This window comes from Mugil cephalus, chromosome 5 (assembly GCF_022458985.1).
Source record: "Mugil cephalus isolate CIBA_MC_2020 chromosome 5, CIBA_Mcephalus_1.1, whole genome shotgun sequence".
Classification (NCBI taxonomy): domain Eukaryota; kingdom Metazoa; phylum Chordata; class Actinopteri; order Mugiliformes; family Mugilidae; genus Mugil; species Mugil cephalus.
The window spans coordinates 8,749,331-8,763,213 of record NC_061774.1 but is presented as its reverse complement, the minus strand read 5'-3'; the positions used below and the strand labels follow the sequence as shown (position 1 = coordinate 8,763,213).

Below are 13,883 nucleotides of genomic sequence, written 5' to 3'. Positions count from 1 at the left end.
GTTTCTGCTTAAGACCGTGAGCTTATCCAGGCGGCGGACGGACTCATCAAAAAGCTTCTTATGTCTTCTTCCTCTGATATAAATGGATTGTCTCTCCCTTATGATTTGGTCTTGTGTTTACTGATTAAGATTATTAGGATGACAGTAAAGGCCACTTCTCTCAAGCGTGACCCCCCTGGATTATTTTCCACGAGAGCAGCCATATCTCCACCCCCTGCTGCTGCTTATCTCGCTACGCCTGCAAAGGTTGAAATGACCCTCCTCTATACATGTCCAAGTGTGAATGTATACGTATGTGAGAATAAAATAGAAGTAAAGGGATAGGGTGGTCGGAGGCTCGACTGTGGGGGGGGGGGCAACAGTGGTGGGGACGGACGGGGTGGGGGTTGGAGGGGTGGAGGGGGGGTGGTTGAAGAGAGCCGCGTGGATCCTTGGAGTGGTGTGACAGACTCCCCAGCCTCCTGGTAGGATTTGTTGGAATGTGAGAGAGGAGGATTTTAGCACCAGGCGAGCCACGCCAGAGTGCTGCAGACTTCATGCCATCTGTCTCAGCCTCCATCCTCTCCTTGCCAAACTCATCAGACCTTTATTTCCTCTCCCTCTTTCTCCTTCTCATCCCTGTTCACAAGAGTAGTGGACATACTGAGATCCGCTAATGTATTGCAGGGGGGAAAATGGCCGGGCTTAATAAGCAGATTCAAAAATCTCGATTGATTAATATGTATTCTTGGAGCTGATCGCCCGACAGCCCTGATGGAGATGGAAATGTGTGTTCAATAGCCTTGCCATTTGTTACTTGACCAGCGGAGAAGGAGAGAGGGAGCTATTCATACCATAGCAGATCTGTTGATCAGTTAATAATGGAACATGTTCCAAGCGAGAGCCAAAAAGTTCACTTCATTTAATGCTCCATTATAAACAAGCCATTGCCTTAATTAATCTGTGAAAATGTGGATGTAAAGATATTTTAATGTGATTAAAATGGATGCAAAATAATATTTAGAGTTGATTTTTTTTGTGTGTGTGTCAGTGACTGAAGAGAGAAAGTGGGTGCTCTATATATATACTTTGAGAGGTTTAAGTTAATTCCACATATCACAGCCGACACAAATGAATAACCCTAGCCAAAAATGACCACGTCCCCGCTCTGTAGAGAGATGTGCACTGTGGGCCACAATTAAATCAAAAGCGCATTTTCACATCAAATGATGGCATGATTGTGTGGTGTTTGGGTGGGACTGATCTCTCACCCTCTCTCCGCATGTGGGCGGTTAGGCAGGACGCTGAAGGAGATCAGAGGGAGGAGCTGTACCGACTCCATGTCCTTAACCTGTTCACAGAAGGGCAACGGAGGGTGGAGGGAACGGAAAGGAAATGTACCCGAAACGGAACACCAGGTGGCAGGAAGTGGGCAGGAGGCCTTTGAAGCTGACCCCTGGTCTCTGTGCTGGGATAGCCTCAGCGATCGATTCAGCCAAAGATGGCAGGAAGGGGAGCCAGGTGCCCCCCAGAGGGCCTTCAGACAACGCAGATCTATTATGGGCGAGGAGGAGAGAGTTGGCTGTGGGGGTGGGGGGGCAGCCCCCACTGCTCCCAGTCATATCACTCTGCAGACAGCCAGAGTCAACTGGCTGCATCCTCACAGGCAGGCCAATACCGAGAACAGTCTGGTGCACAACAAACTCAACAGGCACGATCGTCATACTGAAAGCTTTAGGAAGGGCTTCCACTGTCAAATCTGTATATACAACATTGCATAACACTGAATAATTGGTGTGAGCGCATACATGCTAGCGTCTGACAAACGGAATAGATACAGATCAATGCAGAGCCTTTTGGAAATTTAGATGATGGAAAAAAACACTTTAAAGGAAACAGACAGACAGTGTTATTTTTGTATATTAATATATTTATTTATTTTTTTTACTGAATACAGCCACAGATTGCAGTTGAGTGACTCGAGAACTGCGCCGTGGAAGTTGTGATAATCCAATAACGAAAACAAAATTCAATAAGACTCTGTGACGGAAAGAGAGGAGAACGCACCTCAAAACACGCTCAAGACTCCACAAAAGCAGAAAATTAAACCAGCGGATGTCATTGTGCAGGTGTGGTACACGTGCGACTGCGGCGGGCTGCTAATGGATCCGGCAAATTGTTAACATCACACAGAATTCGCCAGGAATATCAGCAAATATCGAGCAGCCATTGTGTGTTTTTGGGATACTTTTGCCGGTAGCACTAATGTAAAACATCCAGAGATTAAGCTGAAATAATTAGAGGCTTGCATGAATCAGACATCCCATTCATGGCGCTCAGCTAGGACAACACTGGAGACGCGCAGGCTGCTTTGTGTTTTGGCCAGCTTTGGAGGAGGTGATTGCTATCACTGTCTACATGCTCAGCCCCGCGCATTTCTATGTTTACTGCACACAACATGCGAGCAAACACACATGTGCACACACACTTAAACTCACAAACAGAAACTCAGATCCTGACCCCCCCTCCCTCTTCTCTCTTCCCTCCCAGGCAGGGAAATGAAAGCTAGGCGCACGGCGATGATGGCTTGAAGAAATGAAGACGTGTCTGATTTTCTCAGCGACCAATAGTGTTGCGGTGCCTCGACTCCCTGCCCTCTGATAGGTCTTTGTGACTCTCTTCATCTCGAGGCCCATGTCATTCCCTCTAATCCCCCTCCCAAACACAAACAGGCCAATCCTGAGACCAGGCTCAGGGGCTGTGGGGAGAGGGATGAAGCAGCTGAGGCACGGGAAGAGTGAGGGATGCAGTTCAGGAGGAGAGAAAGAAGCAGCTGATGGTGGTGTGAGAAGGAGCCGATGTGTTATTATTAATAAAGCATTAAAAAAAAAAAAGTGAGCACATCAAAGCATACAGGGGCTATGCTATCACACATGAAAGCAATGCACTATGGCTTAATGTTTCCTAAGGCGCGTTATGGTGACGCCACTTTGATTTGAAATGCATTGTGTGGAAAATGGATTTACAAGAGTGAGGAGAGAACGCTCGGTGTGGGTGCAGACCATAATTTAAAACCTGACCTCATAGGCTCTTCAAAGTCTCTGCCAAATTTAGGATGTCCTTACAGTACGTGTGGGAGACCTAAACCACAGCTACACAAACAGCAAACAAACACGTACACGTGAGGGACGTGGCGCACACCTGCCAAAAACAGAGAAGAGAGAATGACAATCACAGCAAAATCGGACGCAATTTAACATTAAAATTTCAAGCGAAGGGTGTCGCACCTGATTGTACTGTGCTCCTTTGCTGATCAAGGCCTTCAGGAAGCGAGATTTCTTTTTCCCTCATTGTGCCCCCATGGCCAGGTAATTATCCTAATCTACCTTCCTCCTGTGCTCCAGCTCCTTTGCAGCACTGGCTCAGACCACCTCCATGGCTTCATTATCAGTGCTTGGACTCGCTAATGGCTTGACGGCCTCACTGCGCAGGCTGCCGGCGAAGGGAAACCACAGGAGCAGAAGAAGGAGAAGAAGAAGAAGAAGTAGCAGGAGGAGGAGGAGGAGAGCAGGGGAAATAGGGAAGGGAAAAAAATGAGACACTAGACTAGAGCGAGGGGTCTGCCCTGAAGGTTAACGTCTCAATCATGAGGGGCAATGCTCTCTAGTCAGACGGCTTCTTTTAAACGTCAGCGGTCACTGACGGAGGGTACGGCTACAGGAAATAGCAGTGTCAAATAGTGCTCTCTGCACGGCGGGATGACCAGGAGATGTGTATCTTTGAGAGATAGAAATCCCCACCTCGCACGTTTGAAGCAGTCATAACCTCACAACATACAGAAGGACTGTGGGCGGGACTTCAGTTTCACGTATCTATTTATTTATTTTTTTTTTTTGACAAATGACACCCTGACAGTTGGGGAAAAAAAACGTTGGGGTCCCTGAACAGATTTCTCAGTTACAAAAATAAAATGTGTTGGATTAGACAAAGACAGACATTTTTACATTCTACTTTTGAACCCCAATGAGAGCACTGACAAATGCCACCCCACCCCCTCTCCGTCTGTGCCATGATTGTTTTTTTCTCTCCAGAAATGTCATATAGTTAAGAGGTGATAATTCTATATGGCACAAACAGACACAGCCTTCTTCCAAGTGTACATAGCATATACGCTGACAGATTGAGATGGTGTAACATGTCTTTGCATCACTCTAAATAGGCATGGGAGCTTTAAGGATTCTTTACATACCCTGAGAGGTACAGTGGAAACCCTTTGAAAGAGCAAAAGAAGTCAAACGCATTGCCCTTAAGGTAAGAAAAAAAACATTCAAAGGCTAAAAATAATGCAGTCCTCAGTGATGTCTGAAAAACTATAGAATTCCTTTTTTTTTTTTCTGTGAAGCTGTAGCCTACGTTTCAGAAAGCTCCTGCAATGCAGAATGCAGCAGTGATACCAAGCATCCCCTGAGGGTTGGTGCTAACGTTCAGTGTGGTAAGAGCAACAGATCAAATAGTAAATGCATATTTAAAAAGAAAATGCTGAGGAGGTCAGCTCCAGTAAATCTTATGATGCATTTTTTTTCTTCCAACAGATTCTTTCCAGATTTCTGTCAAGTCACTCGTCTGACAGCTCTTAGACTTCAAGTGCAAGTACGAACCATTTTAGGTAGCTGATGTCTAAATGATTAAGTCTGATATTTATTTTGAATTCTACGAGTGTAGGTGGATTTTACCGCTCAAACAAGCAACATTTTTCTTGAACACTTCCACACCTGAACACCCCTTGTCACAGATGAAAATAAAGCCATGCTATTTTGCCGTCTTGTAGTTGTGTGCGTGGAGCCAGATCATCAGCAAATGAGCAGAGACGCCCATGTAGTGAACGGCAGAAACCAACCGCATGAACAGCACGGCCTTCTAAGACAGGGGACAAAAATGAGTGGAAATCAGCATCACAAAATGCAACGAGCGGCTTTGAGTTGATGATGATGACAGTTCCATCACATTACAAAAAAAAAAAAATTACTTTCTTACTGAATGCATCTAGAGCTTTACGACTCAGCGTTTTTAGGTATCTACCTCGACCTATACCTTGACAGCAGCTAGACTGTTGAAAGGTGCTGGAGATCATATGACAAACTGCCAAGCCAGGCTTTGAGATATGTGCTTTTGGCAGATCCACAGCAGTGTAGATAAAACAGGATGCTGTAAGGAACTATATTAAGCCAGGTCCATGTGTTAGGATGGTCACTCCTAATGGAGTATGCACACCAAGGCCAAAATCCTCACATTTAAAAACAATAATGCGGCTACTTTTCAACAAATGAATTGAGCCAAATATGTTTTACTTCCACCTTTTAAGAATCAATGTCCACAACAAATTAAATAAAGTACATGGGGTGTTTAAGCGCCTTATACGAACCTTTAAAGCCCACATTGTTGCGACAAATGAACGGTCCATTGGTCCATCGGCCCATGCTAACTACACAGCTAGTCATGCTGACTGCATGCTAGCTAGATGGTGACAGACAGATGGTATTATCTCCACCCATGTTCAGGACTATTTCTCCATAGTCCACCCCTTCTTCTGGACCACCACAGGATTTATAAAAAATATATATACAGGTAGCCAGTAGGGAGAGACAATGTCTTGATTATGTTGGAATCCTTTAATGCTATTTCAGGTGAAATGCAGCAAACTGGTCTCCTCAGATCTCAACACAACAGAAGATAATGTGCCAGTGTACTGAACGTTAGCATTGGAGGCTTCGACACATAGTAAAGGTTCTCTGCTCACAGGGCTGATCTGTGTACGCACTTCATGGCCTCAGAATACCCCACATAAAATCTAGCACAGCAAAGTCACGTAATCACTCAACTTAGAGCGTTATTAAATATTTCTAGGTAATAAAAAGCATTTAAGATTAGTCAAGAAAGGGAATTCTACGCCTCCTAAACATGGAACCTGCAAGGAATTCCACTGTAAACAAAATTTAAGAAGGTAAATTGGCAGAATGCACACATTTTGAAATGGTATTTTAAGAGAGAAAAAGCTCCACCTTCTTGTGTACTACTAAGGCTAAACACTGAACCAGTTCCAGTATAAAGTACATCTTAGGACACAGCTATTTGGTAAGCATATAAACGGATAAATTAAGGTGACAGTAAATGTGCATGCTTAGGGCTCAGGAGGATATTAATACATTCTCCTCCCCGACATTGTTGTCAGATGGCACATGCAGCCATCAGAGGGGTACAACTCTGTGTGGGGTTGGGTGCAGACAAGCATGAAGACATGCTTTATTTTTTGTCAGGGGTAATGTGATGATACTTGATGCTATAACAGTATTTTTGCGCGGGATTGTGATTCAGAAACATGCTATATATATAAATATTCTAAAATGGGTTCAAATGGGATAGAGAGCGTGGGGGGGAGAAAGATCTGCTCAGAAAGAAGTGTTGATTCTAGAAGGTGGGCGGTAAACTCAAGCCTAATGGACTGATTAGCTGACCACTTCTGTTTTTCTTTAGAGGATCATAGCTATTTGTATTTTTATTGTAGAGTTCTTAAATGGCTCCTTTGTGTCCAGCAATGTAACTGCATACTGTAGGCCTATATATTGTGACTTCTCAGCAGTGTGTAGCGTATACAGATGAGGAGATATGAATCTGAAGGCGGCGGTGGGACAGTTTTTCCCCCTCAAAATTCTAACATGTAAAAACTTTAGTTGCTGCCATAAAAGGATCACGAAGGAACGTAACAACCTGCTCTTCTGCCGCTGCTTTGCTTTGACGAAACCAAAATAAGAACCAGCCAGGACGAGCGTTCCCTCACAAGCAAGCGTCTATCCCAGATGAAATATGTGTTTTCTGTTGCGCTCACTAAAGGATGCCGAAAAATACACAAACAGCCCTGGTAGAGAAGATCGCTAACAAAACACTGTCAGGTAAAATGTTTTTCAGGTTTTGGATTAATTGCAAGTTGTTTGCTTGCACGCAGCGACACGGAAGAGAAACAGTTCTTGTAAATTGCAGCCGGCATTTTGTGAAAGAGTATAAGTTTAGAGGCAAGAGCAACAAAAACAATCCACTAGTAAACAACGTGGAACACAGTATACTCACCATGAAATCCTTTGAGTCTGAAAGTTTATTTTTGACCTTGGCAACAATAGTTTTAGAAAAAAATAACCTTAGTTCAAGCTTTTGCTTTTTGCTGAACTTTCAAAGAGAGCTCAGTGAAAACAATTTCACCACGTGAAATGTTATATTTTAATATCTCACGATTTTGTGTTATGTTGCATCCTTTCCATTTGTCTCCATTAAGCAGCCGAGGGGAACTGCACATTCCGGTGTTAATTTCTAACTAATAAAGAAGATTATGTGTGTTATTCAGACAATTGTCTAAAACAGGGGTCTTTAACGTTTTTCAGACTAAGGACCCCCAAACTGAGAGTTTAAGTAGGGACCCCCTACTACCTATATTATGTGTGTTCTATATCAAACTTGGCTAAGTGCTACTTGTAAATATACATCATAATTATAAACATTTTGCATTCAGTATTAAACTATCCCTTATCCATTTACTAAAATACATTGGATTCATGTTAATGTGTAATTAAAGAAATTTAAATTTGTGTGGGGAAAATTAAAAGACCCCCCAGGGGTCCGGACCCTCTGTTGAAGACCTATGATGTAAAATTTCATTGTCTGAATTGACCACTTTTAACATTTTCAAGTTGTTTTCAGGGTCGTTTGATATAGCTATGGCTGCTTTGAGTAAAAGATTGAAGCACTTTTCCCAAAACCATGAATATCGAGCTCCACGCAGAAAAACCATTTGGCTCGGTTAAGGTTGGGGTTTGCTGAAATTTAGCCCCCTACTGGACTGTTCGTGGCTGTTATATTGTTGGGTTTGGCGCATGGCCATTTGTTTTCTGAATCCAGAACCATAATACCATTACCTGTGTTTTTTATTTTTTTTGGTCATCAAAAAGCTTTAAATTAGACTTATTTATTTCCAGGTTTTAGTGAGAGTATACCCTGATCTCCATTTTCCCCAGCATGCAAGGTGAGCTTTTAGTTTTACAGATGAGTCTGTTAGTCAAACAATGGGAGAGCATTAAAACATGCCAATACAGCGGTATTAGTCAACAGCCTCAGTCAATACACCCTACTGGGCGGCATGCCTTCCTACAAACACAAGCAATTGCTTTAGAAGGCCTCGGCACCAGATAGAAACATCAATTACAGTAAATTACACCAAAACAGTGTGTAACACTTCAATTTGTTTAATCTCTCAAGCTGTCTGAGCTGTTTTGGATGAAAGCGGAGCAGGGTAAGATAACATTCAATAGCCCTAAGATGCGTGGCACTATCTATCCATGGCCATGTTTATGCACAGAATTGGAGAGTTATTTATATTTTGATTGCTTGGACTTACTTCGAAAGCATTATTAAACACTCAGAAATTAGTTTGAAATATTCTTCCTATGTGCCGCCTAGATTTTTAATGCAGGACTTAAATATAGGAGCATATTGCAGCAGCCTTTCAAAAGCCACATCAGCTCCAGTGTCTGCCCAGTTTTTTTCTTTTTTTTTTTCTTGGGTGTTGAGACCATAAAATAGTATTTTCAGTCTCATCCTAGTTCATAAAGTTAAAAAGACACGCGTGTTTATCGGGGCTTCCATTTCAAAATTCGAATACATTCTGCAGTATTTGGAGACAATGGAAACAAAGGATAAAGGCATCATGGTCTACGTGGTCATTTCCCTGCACTGTCGAAATCACTAATGACAGCCTGCTAAAGGAGGCAACAGTGCTCCAAAACCTAAAATGATGCATTTTAACGAAAAGGTGCAAGAACGACTTCCCCTTCCTTGGGTTGATTATCCAAGAGGGGTATTGGTTGCCGGGGACAGATGAAGATTTGGCTGTTTCAGTGAACATTTCGGGAGGGGGGTGGGGGCGCTGGAGTAAATGAAAGACAAATGCGAGTAGTGCCCACTCAGCTATTTTCCCAGTCAAGATCAAAGGCACGCCGGACTGGCCGCTCCACGGGGAAACTTGAGATGGGTCCTGCCTTTGTTTGCTGTTGCTAAGAGACCTGCAGAAGGCTGAAAGTGTTTGCGGTGGGGTACAACATCAAAACCATTTCCAATATAAATTTTTAAGACAGCCATGTATTTGTGTCCTGGCCTTTCAATTGACGGCGCTCACTGAAAACAACTTACAATAATGATTCATCCCTCTGTTAGTCATGGGATAATGTTACAGTTAGCCACAGACAGTTGCACACGAGAACACTTTGAGAGGGTACTTGTCAGCAGTGTGCACAGTAATATGTGATAGTCTGAGCACTGTCGCATTGACGCACACACACATGCACCATAAAAAAAAGAAAAAAAAAAGCAAGATTAATGAACTTCTCTGGCCCACCGCGGGAATACCCACAATGTAAAAATGCATACAGTGTACAAACACAACTTAAATATTGTTTGACAAATTTATAAGCTTAAGCTTGGCTATCCAACGAAGCTAATTACGACGCTGTTATCTATTAATGGGCCCCATGATAGTAAGGGTGGCTAGACATGTGTCACAGAGAGCTCATTACATATCATTAGTTCAACACTCCAATAATGTCTACACCTGCTGAGCAGAATAATGACTTGGCCCCTGATATTTGCAGGACTATTGTCTACTAAGCAAAGCACCACCAGGAGAATAGATCCACAGGCTTAAAAGCTGCATGAAAACTGATAAGGCTATACAATCACAAAACATTTATTTATTTTTTTTGGCGTAAGCTACAGTGAAAGCAGAATAACAACAAAGACAACAGCGTTAGTTTGTTATTTTCAGTAAAGTAGGGGCTAACTCTCCTCTTACATTAATTCTTTGTGTACATTTGTTGTATAATTCCCTAGAACATGGTAATTATTATGAGATTTGCAATGGTCACAGTGACTATGAGGTTTACTTCCTAATAATAGACTTGTGCTATACTTAGTATACTTAGAGTGTCCCCATCTCACCCAGTGTTACATAACCTGACCTCAATCTTTTTTTCCCTGTTACTTAGAGAATAAAATCAGCCCTTTAATGATGAATATAAATTAAATCTTGCATTTAATTCAGATGAATACACATTACATTGTGGGCTATGGTCTGCTGTATGGAAATGTATGGATCCATACATACAATACTATGTGGAATCAGTCTTTGACTAACGGGACACATAGAGAAAAGGAAAAAAAAAAAAAAAAACTGCAGTAGCCAGAAAAGTGACCTTCATGTCTGGAACGATGAAAATTAGAATTGTGCTGTGTCTGCCTTGTGTTTTCACTACTCGAGCCAATTGGCACGGCGCTGGCGTCCTCTCCCCGGCTCCCAGTCTGCCGTGATGACAATGGCAACCAGCTACCGCATGGCATGTAAAAATGACAAAAATACTAGCAAGCCAAGGGACATTCGGAAGATCTGCAGATAATGCCACATAACCGAAAAACTGCTCTGACAAGAAAATGTATTCTTGGGCTGTTGATTTTTATTTTTTCTAACATCCTCCTCTTGGTTCATGTTTTTTTATTACAGTGTGTTTCCAGTGGCTTTAAAAAGAGCCAATTTCTAGCTGGAAGAAGAAGAAGGGGGGGTGGGATGAGAATCCTTGAGGAGTTTGCATCCTCTCTAATGGGCTGAATTTCTTCAAAACAGCAAGAACTAAAAATGGCTACGTTCGAGTGTGTCATGAGCTTATCTGCTGTGTCCTGCCTTAACCCGCTCTCGTCAGTACCAGTGTGAGGCTTTGGCAGAAAACATGCAGCATACAGCAGTAAAACAGTGATGAAACTAAACAGATTCATCTTCTGAAGATTTCTTTTTTATTTCTTTTTTATTTTTTTGGAAACGAGTCAAGGCTAATCCTGCAATTATTGTGTTCACACGGAAGAAAGACTTGTCTTCTCTTGTCCCTTTGACCAAGGACCCACCCCTGCAGCCAGATCTATAGCATCTGCAGCCTAAACTCACTTTAACTGGTCTGAGTAGCTGCTGCATTAGCCGAACATCACGCAGATCTACAACTACCAAGTACAAATCTGCGCTGAGCTTGAATTAGTTTTTGACTGAGGACAACTTTGTTCATTTGGCTGCCACCTGCTTCTCACCAGTACAAATACTCCCCTACAGTTATCAACACAGACTCGTAGTGGTTCTAATTTATTTGCCAAATATGCGGCGGCTACATTCATAACTTTACCGCCAACAGGCTGCTTTTGTGGAGGGATTAAAAAAACAAAAAAAAAAACGTTTGATCTAATACACTTCGTGACTATTTTACAACTTTATTTAAATCGGGAGCCGGTTGTTCTTTGGGTGTCTTCTTTTGCAATGTGCAATATTTCAATTAATAAATCATCTATGGGAAACGTTATGAATAATGTAGCCTCACAGAGCTATCAGAAGTTTGCACATTTAATCAACACAGAAACATAGTAGGGAATGTTTGAATAGTTATGGGGCCTGACAAAATTTAATCTGCGGTTCATTTAGATTTGACTTTTAAATATTTCCATTCAAGTCTCATCTTTACACCATGGATGTCTTTGAATCAAGAGAGATTTATTAAAGATCAAGAGATACAACTTTGAACAAGCACTTTTGTTTGTTTCTTTGTGAAGTAAAATCTACAACAAGCTTGCAGGGAGGAATGATTTGTGCCCCTCGAAGCCTCGACAGGTTTGAATGTTCAGCTAGCACAGTAGTCAAGATGCTTACCCGAAACAGTTTTACCTCTGTTTTGGCCGATGACTGCTGTCTGAACTCTGTTCCCCCACTGAGGCAATAAAACGGCTGGATGACTATAGGACTAGCAGAAAGGCCAGCAGTTTATAACTCAGGAGAGGCGAAAATACAGCCTGTGTGAAGACAAAGATTTAGAACGGTAAGAGATTGGAATTCCCTCAGTCCGAGGTCAGAAGGACAAAGTTACCTTTTTCAATTCCCTGAAGGCAAATGAGGAGACCCTGCACACACGTTACATCCCTTCTGCCTTAGACAAAAGAGATGCTGCAGTGAATCATCGTGAGATCTCATCATTCCAGTCAATAATTCCTCACTTGGCGTTTAAACGACACATCCTGGTAAAAAAAAAAAAAAAAAAGGGCATCACGGTCAGTTTAATGCACTCTTCTTCGCTGAAACATTTTGGAACCTGATCCCGTTTATCACAAATGACCGGCTTAGTCTTCAGAAAGATAGAGGTAACTTGCTTGTAAAGATTTAAATTAGAGGCTGATGTGGCTGACACCCAGTGCAAAGAATGCAAAAGTGGACAGGGGACACGACTTTGCTTTTTCTTGATTTAAATTTAGACAGATAGCTGATGTCCTTTACACCTTCAGCCCTCAGATTTTTGGCTGTAAGAAGTAATTACCACAACTAGACAAAAGAGGAGAAAACACATCTCCTAGCTTAGATTTTTTTTTTCTTTTTCAGCAGAGGAAATGTAAATGAAGTAGAAACATCCCTTTAATCGTAGCTTTTACAGCTGCATTCAAGATACACTTTAAACATAGGAAAGGGATGAAGGGCATCAAAGTCGCATAAAACACAATACATGGATTATTGTTTTTGCAGCCATTATTTTTTTTTACAGTAAGAAAACCTATAGCCTATTTGTTCACTTCAAATAAAGCCGTGGTTTTCAAATGAGCACAAAACATGTACATTGCATGCATTTAAATGTAAATGTGTTAAAAGCTAACAAAACTTCAAACGTTGGAGCTTTATTATTTCAACAAGGTGCATGACGATATAAGGGCAGTTTTGGGGCTTGATCTTTTTACACCAAGAAAGAGGTGTTGTTGGGGAGGATTTGCTGTGAGACTCCCCTTTCATTCTAACGGCATTAAAAGGAGAGAAAGACTGGGAGACAGAGGAGGGAGGCTGACGTCACAGTCCAAGAGTCACCCGCCGTGTGTTCGGCGTCTCCAAGTAAAGACTTATCTGCAAAGGAGTTTGGACGGACAATGTGGGTGGACAGGGCGTGAAACTACTATCATCATCAGTTCTGAATGAAAAAAAGAAAACATATCTTCCACAAAAAGGAAGGCTCATTCCAATTCAGCTGCGTTGTTAGGACAACGAGAACCATCCCTCAGATGATTAGTTCCACTTCAAAAGAATTTACTTTCCGCGGTGGAAACGTCCCCCTTTTGTGTCCTTACACAGGGTTTTCTCAGCCCAAAAGAAGAATCGTATGTTTAGTCAGCCTGTTTATTATTCCTTCTGTTCACACTACAATTGTATTAAATAAATAGAGTACTGCTAACAAAGGCCTATTAGCCCATAAACATGTCCTGGTACACACAAAAAAGACTAAATCACAGACTCTGCACAGGAATTAAGATACTCTAGTAAAAGCAAAAACTACGTTGCTTGAGACACGGTGCCAACTCAGAGTGCCTTGTCACCGACATCATGAAACATGCATGTTATGTTGCACACATTTTGTCTAACTGGGGATTTGTTATGTGGTTCCATCTCAATTTTGAGAGACGCCGCCCCTTGCCAAACAGCGCTAGTCGCTGGAGTTGCTGTGAAGCAGCAGTGCACATGTTTGCATGTATTTTCAGAAGGATGAATGGATTTCTCTTCCTCACGTCTGATAAGTAGACTGCCCAGTAACAGTAGAAGACGGGCTCGTCGGCGAAGTAGCAATCTTTGAAGAAAAAATGCTAATAATATGCAAACTTTACCAAATGAGCCACTACACTGCGAGTGTTAAACATTTTAAAATCTAATGCTTTAACTCACAAATAAATGGGTTGAAATTAAAAATCATGAGCACGCACTCAAAGGTTTGACAAAAAAAAAAAGAAAAATGTAATTAAAGGTAATAATT

At 42.0% G+C, this 13,883-nt stretch overlaps 1 long non-coding RNA gene across 2 annotated transcripts in view; it reads right to left on the bottom strand.

The window, feature by feature from the left end:
* Positions 1–1,888: 1,888 nt before the first annotated feature.
* LOC125007878 overlaps positions 1,889–13,883 on the bottom strand; it is a 75,307-nt gene continuing 63,312 nt past the window's right edge. For both annotated transcript variants that reach the window (XR_007112814.1, XR_007112815.1), the window contains 4 exons: positions 11,970–12,117; positions 11,756–11,895; positions 3,267–3,471; positions 1,889–3,180 (listed from right to left, as the gene is read on the bottom strand). This is a non-coding gene — a long non-coding RNA (uncharacterized LOC125007878). The remainder of the gene's footprint in view (positions 3,181–3,266; positions 3,472–11,755; positions 11,896–11,969; positions 12,118–13,883) is intronic.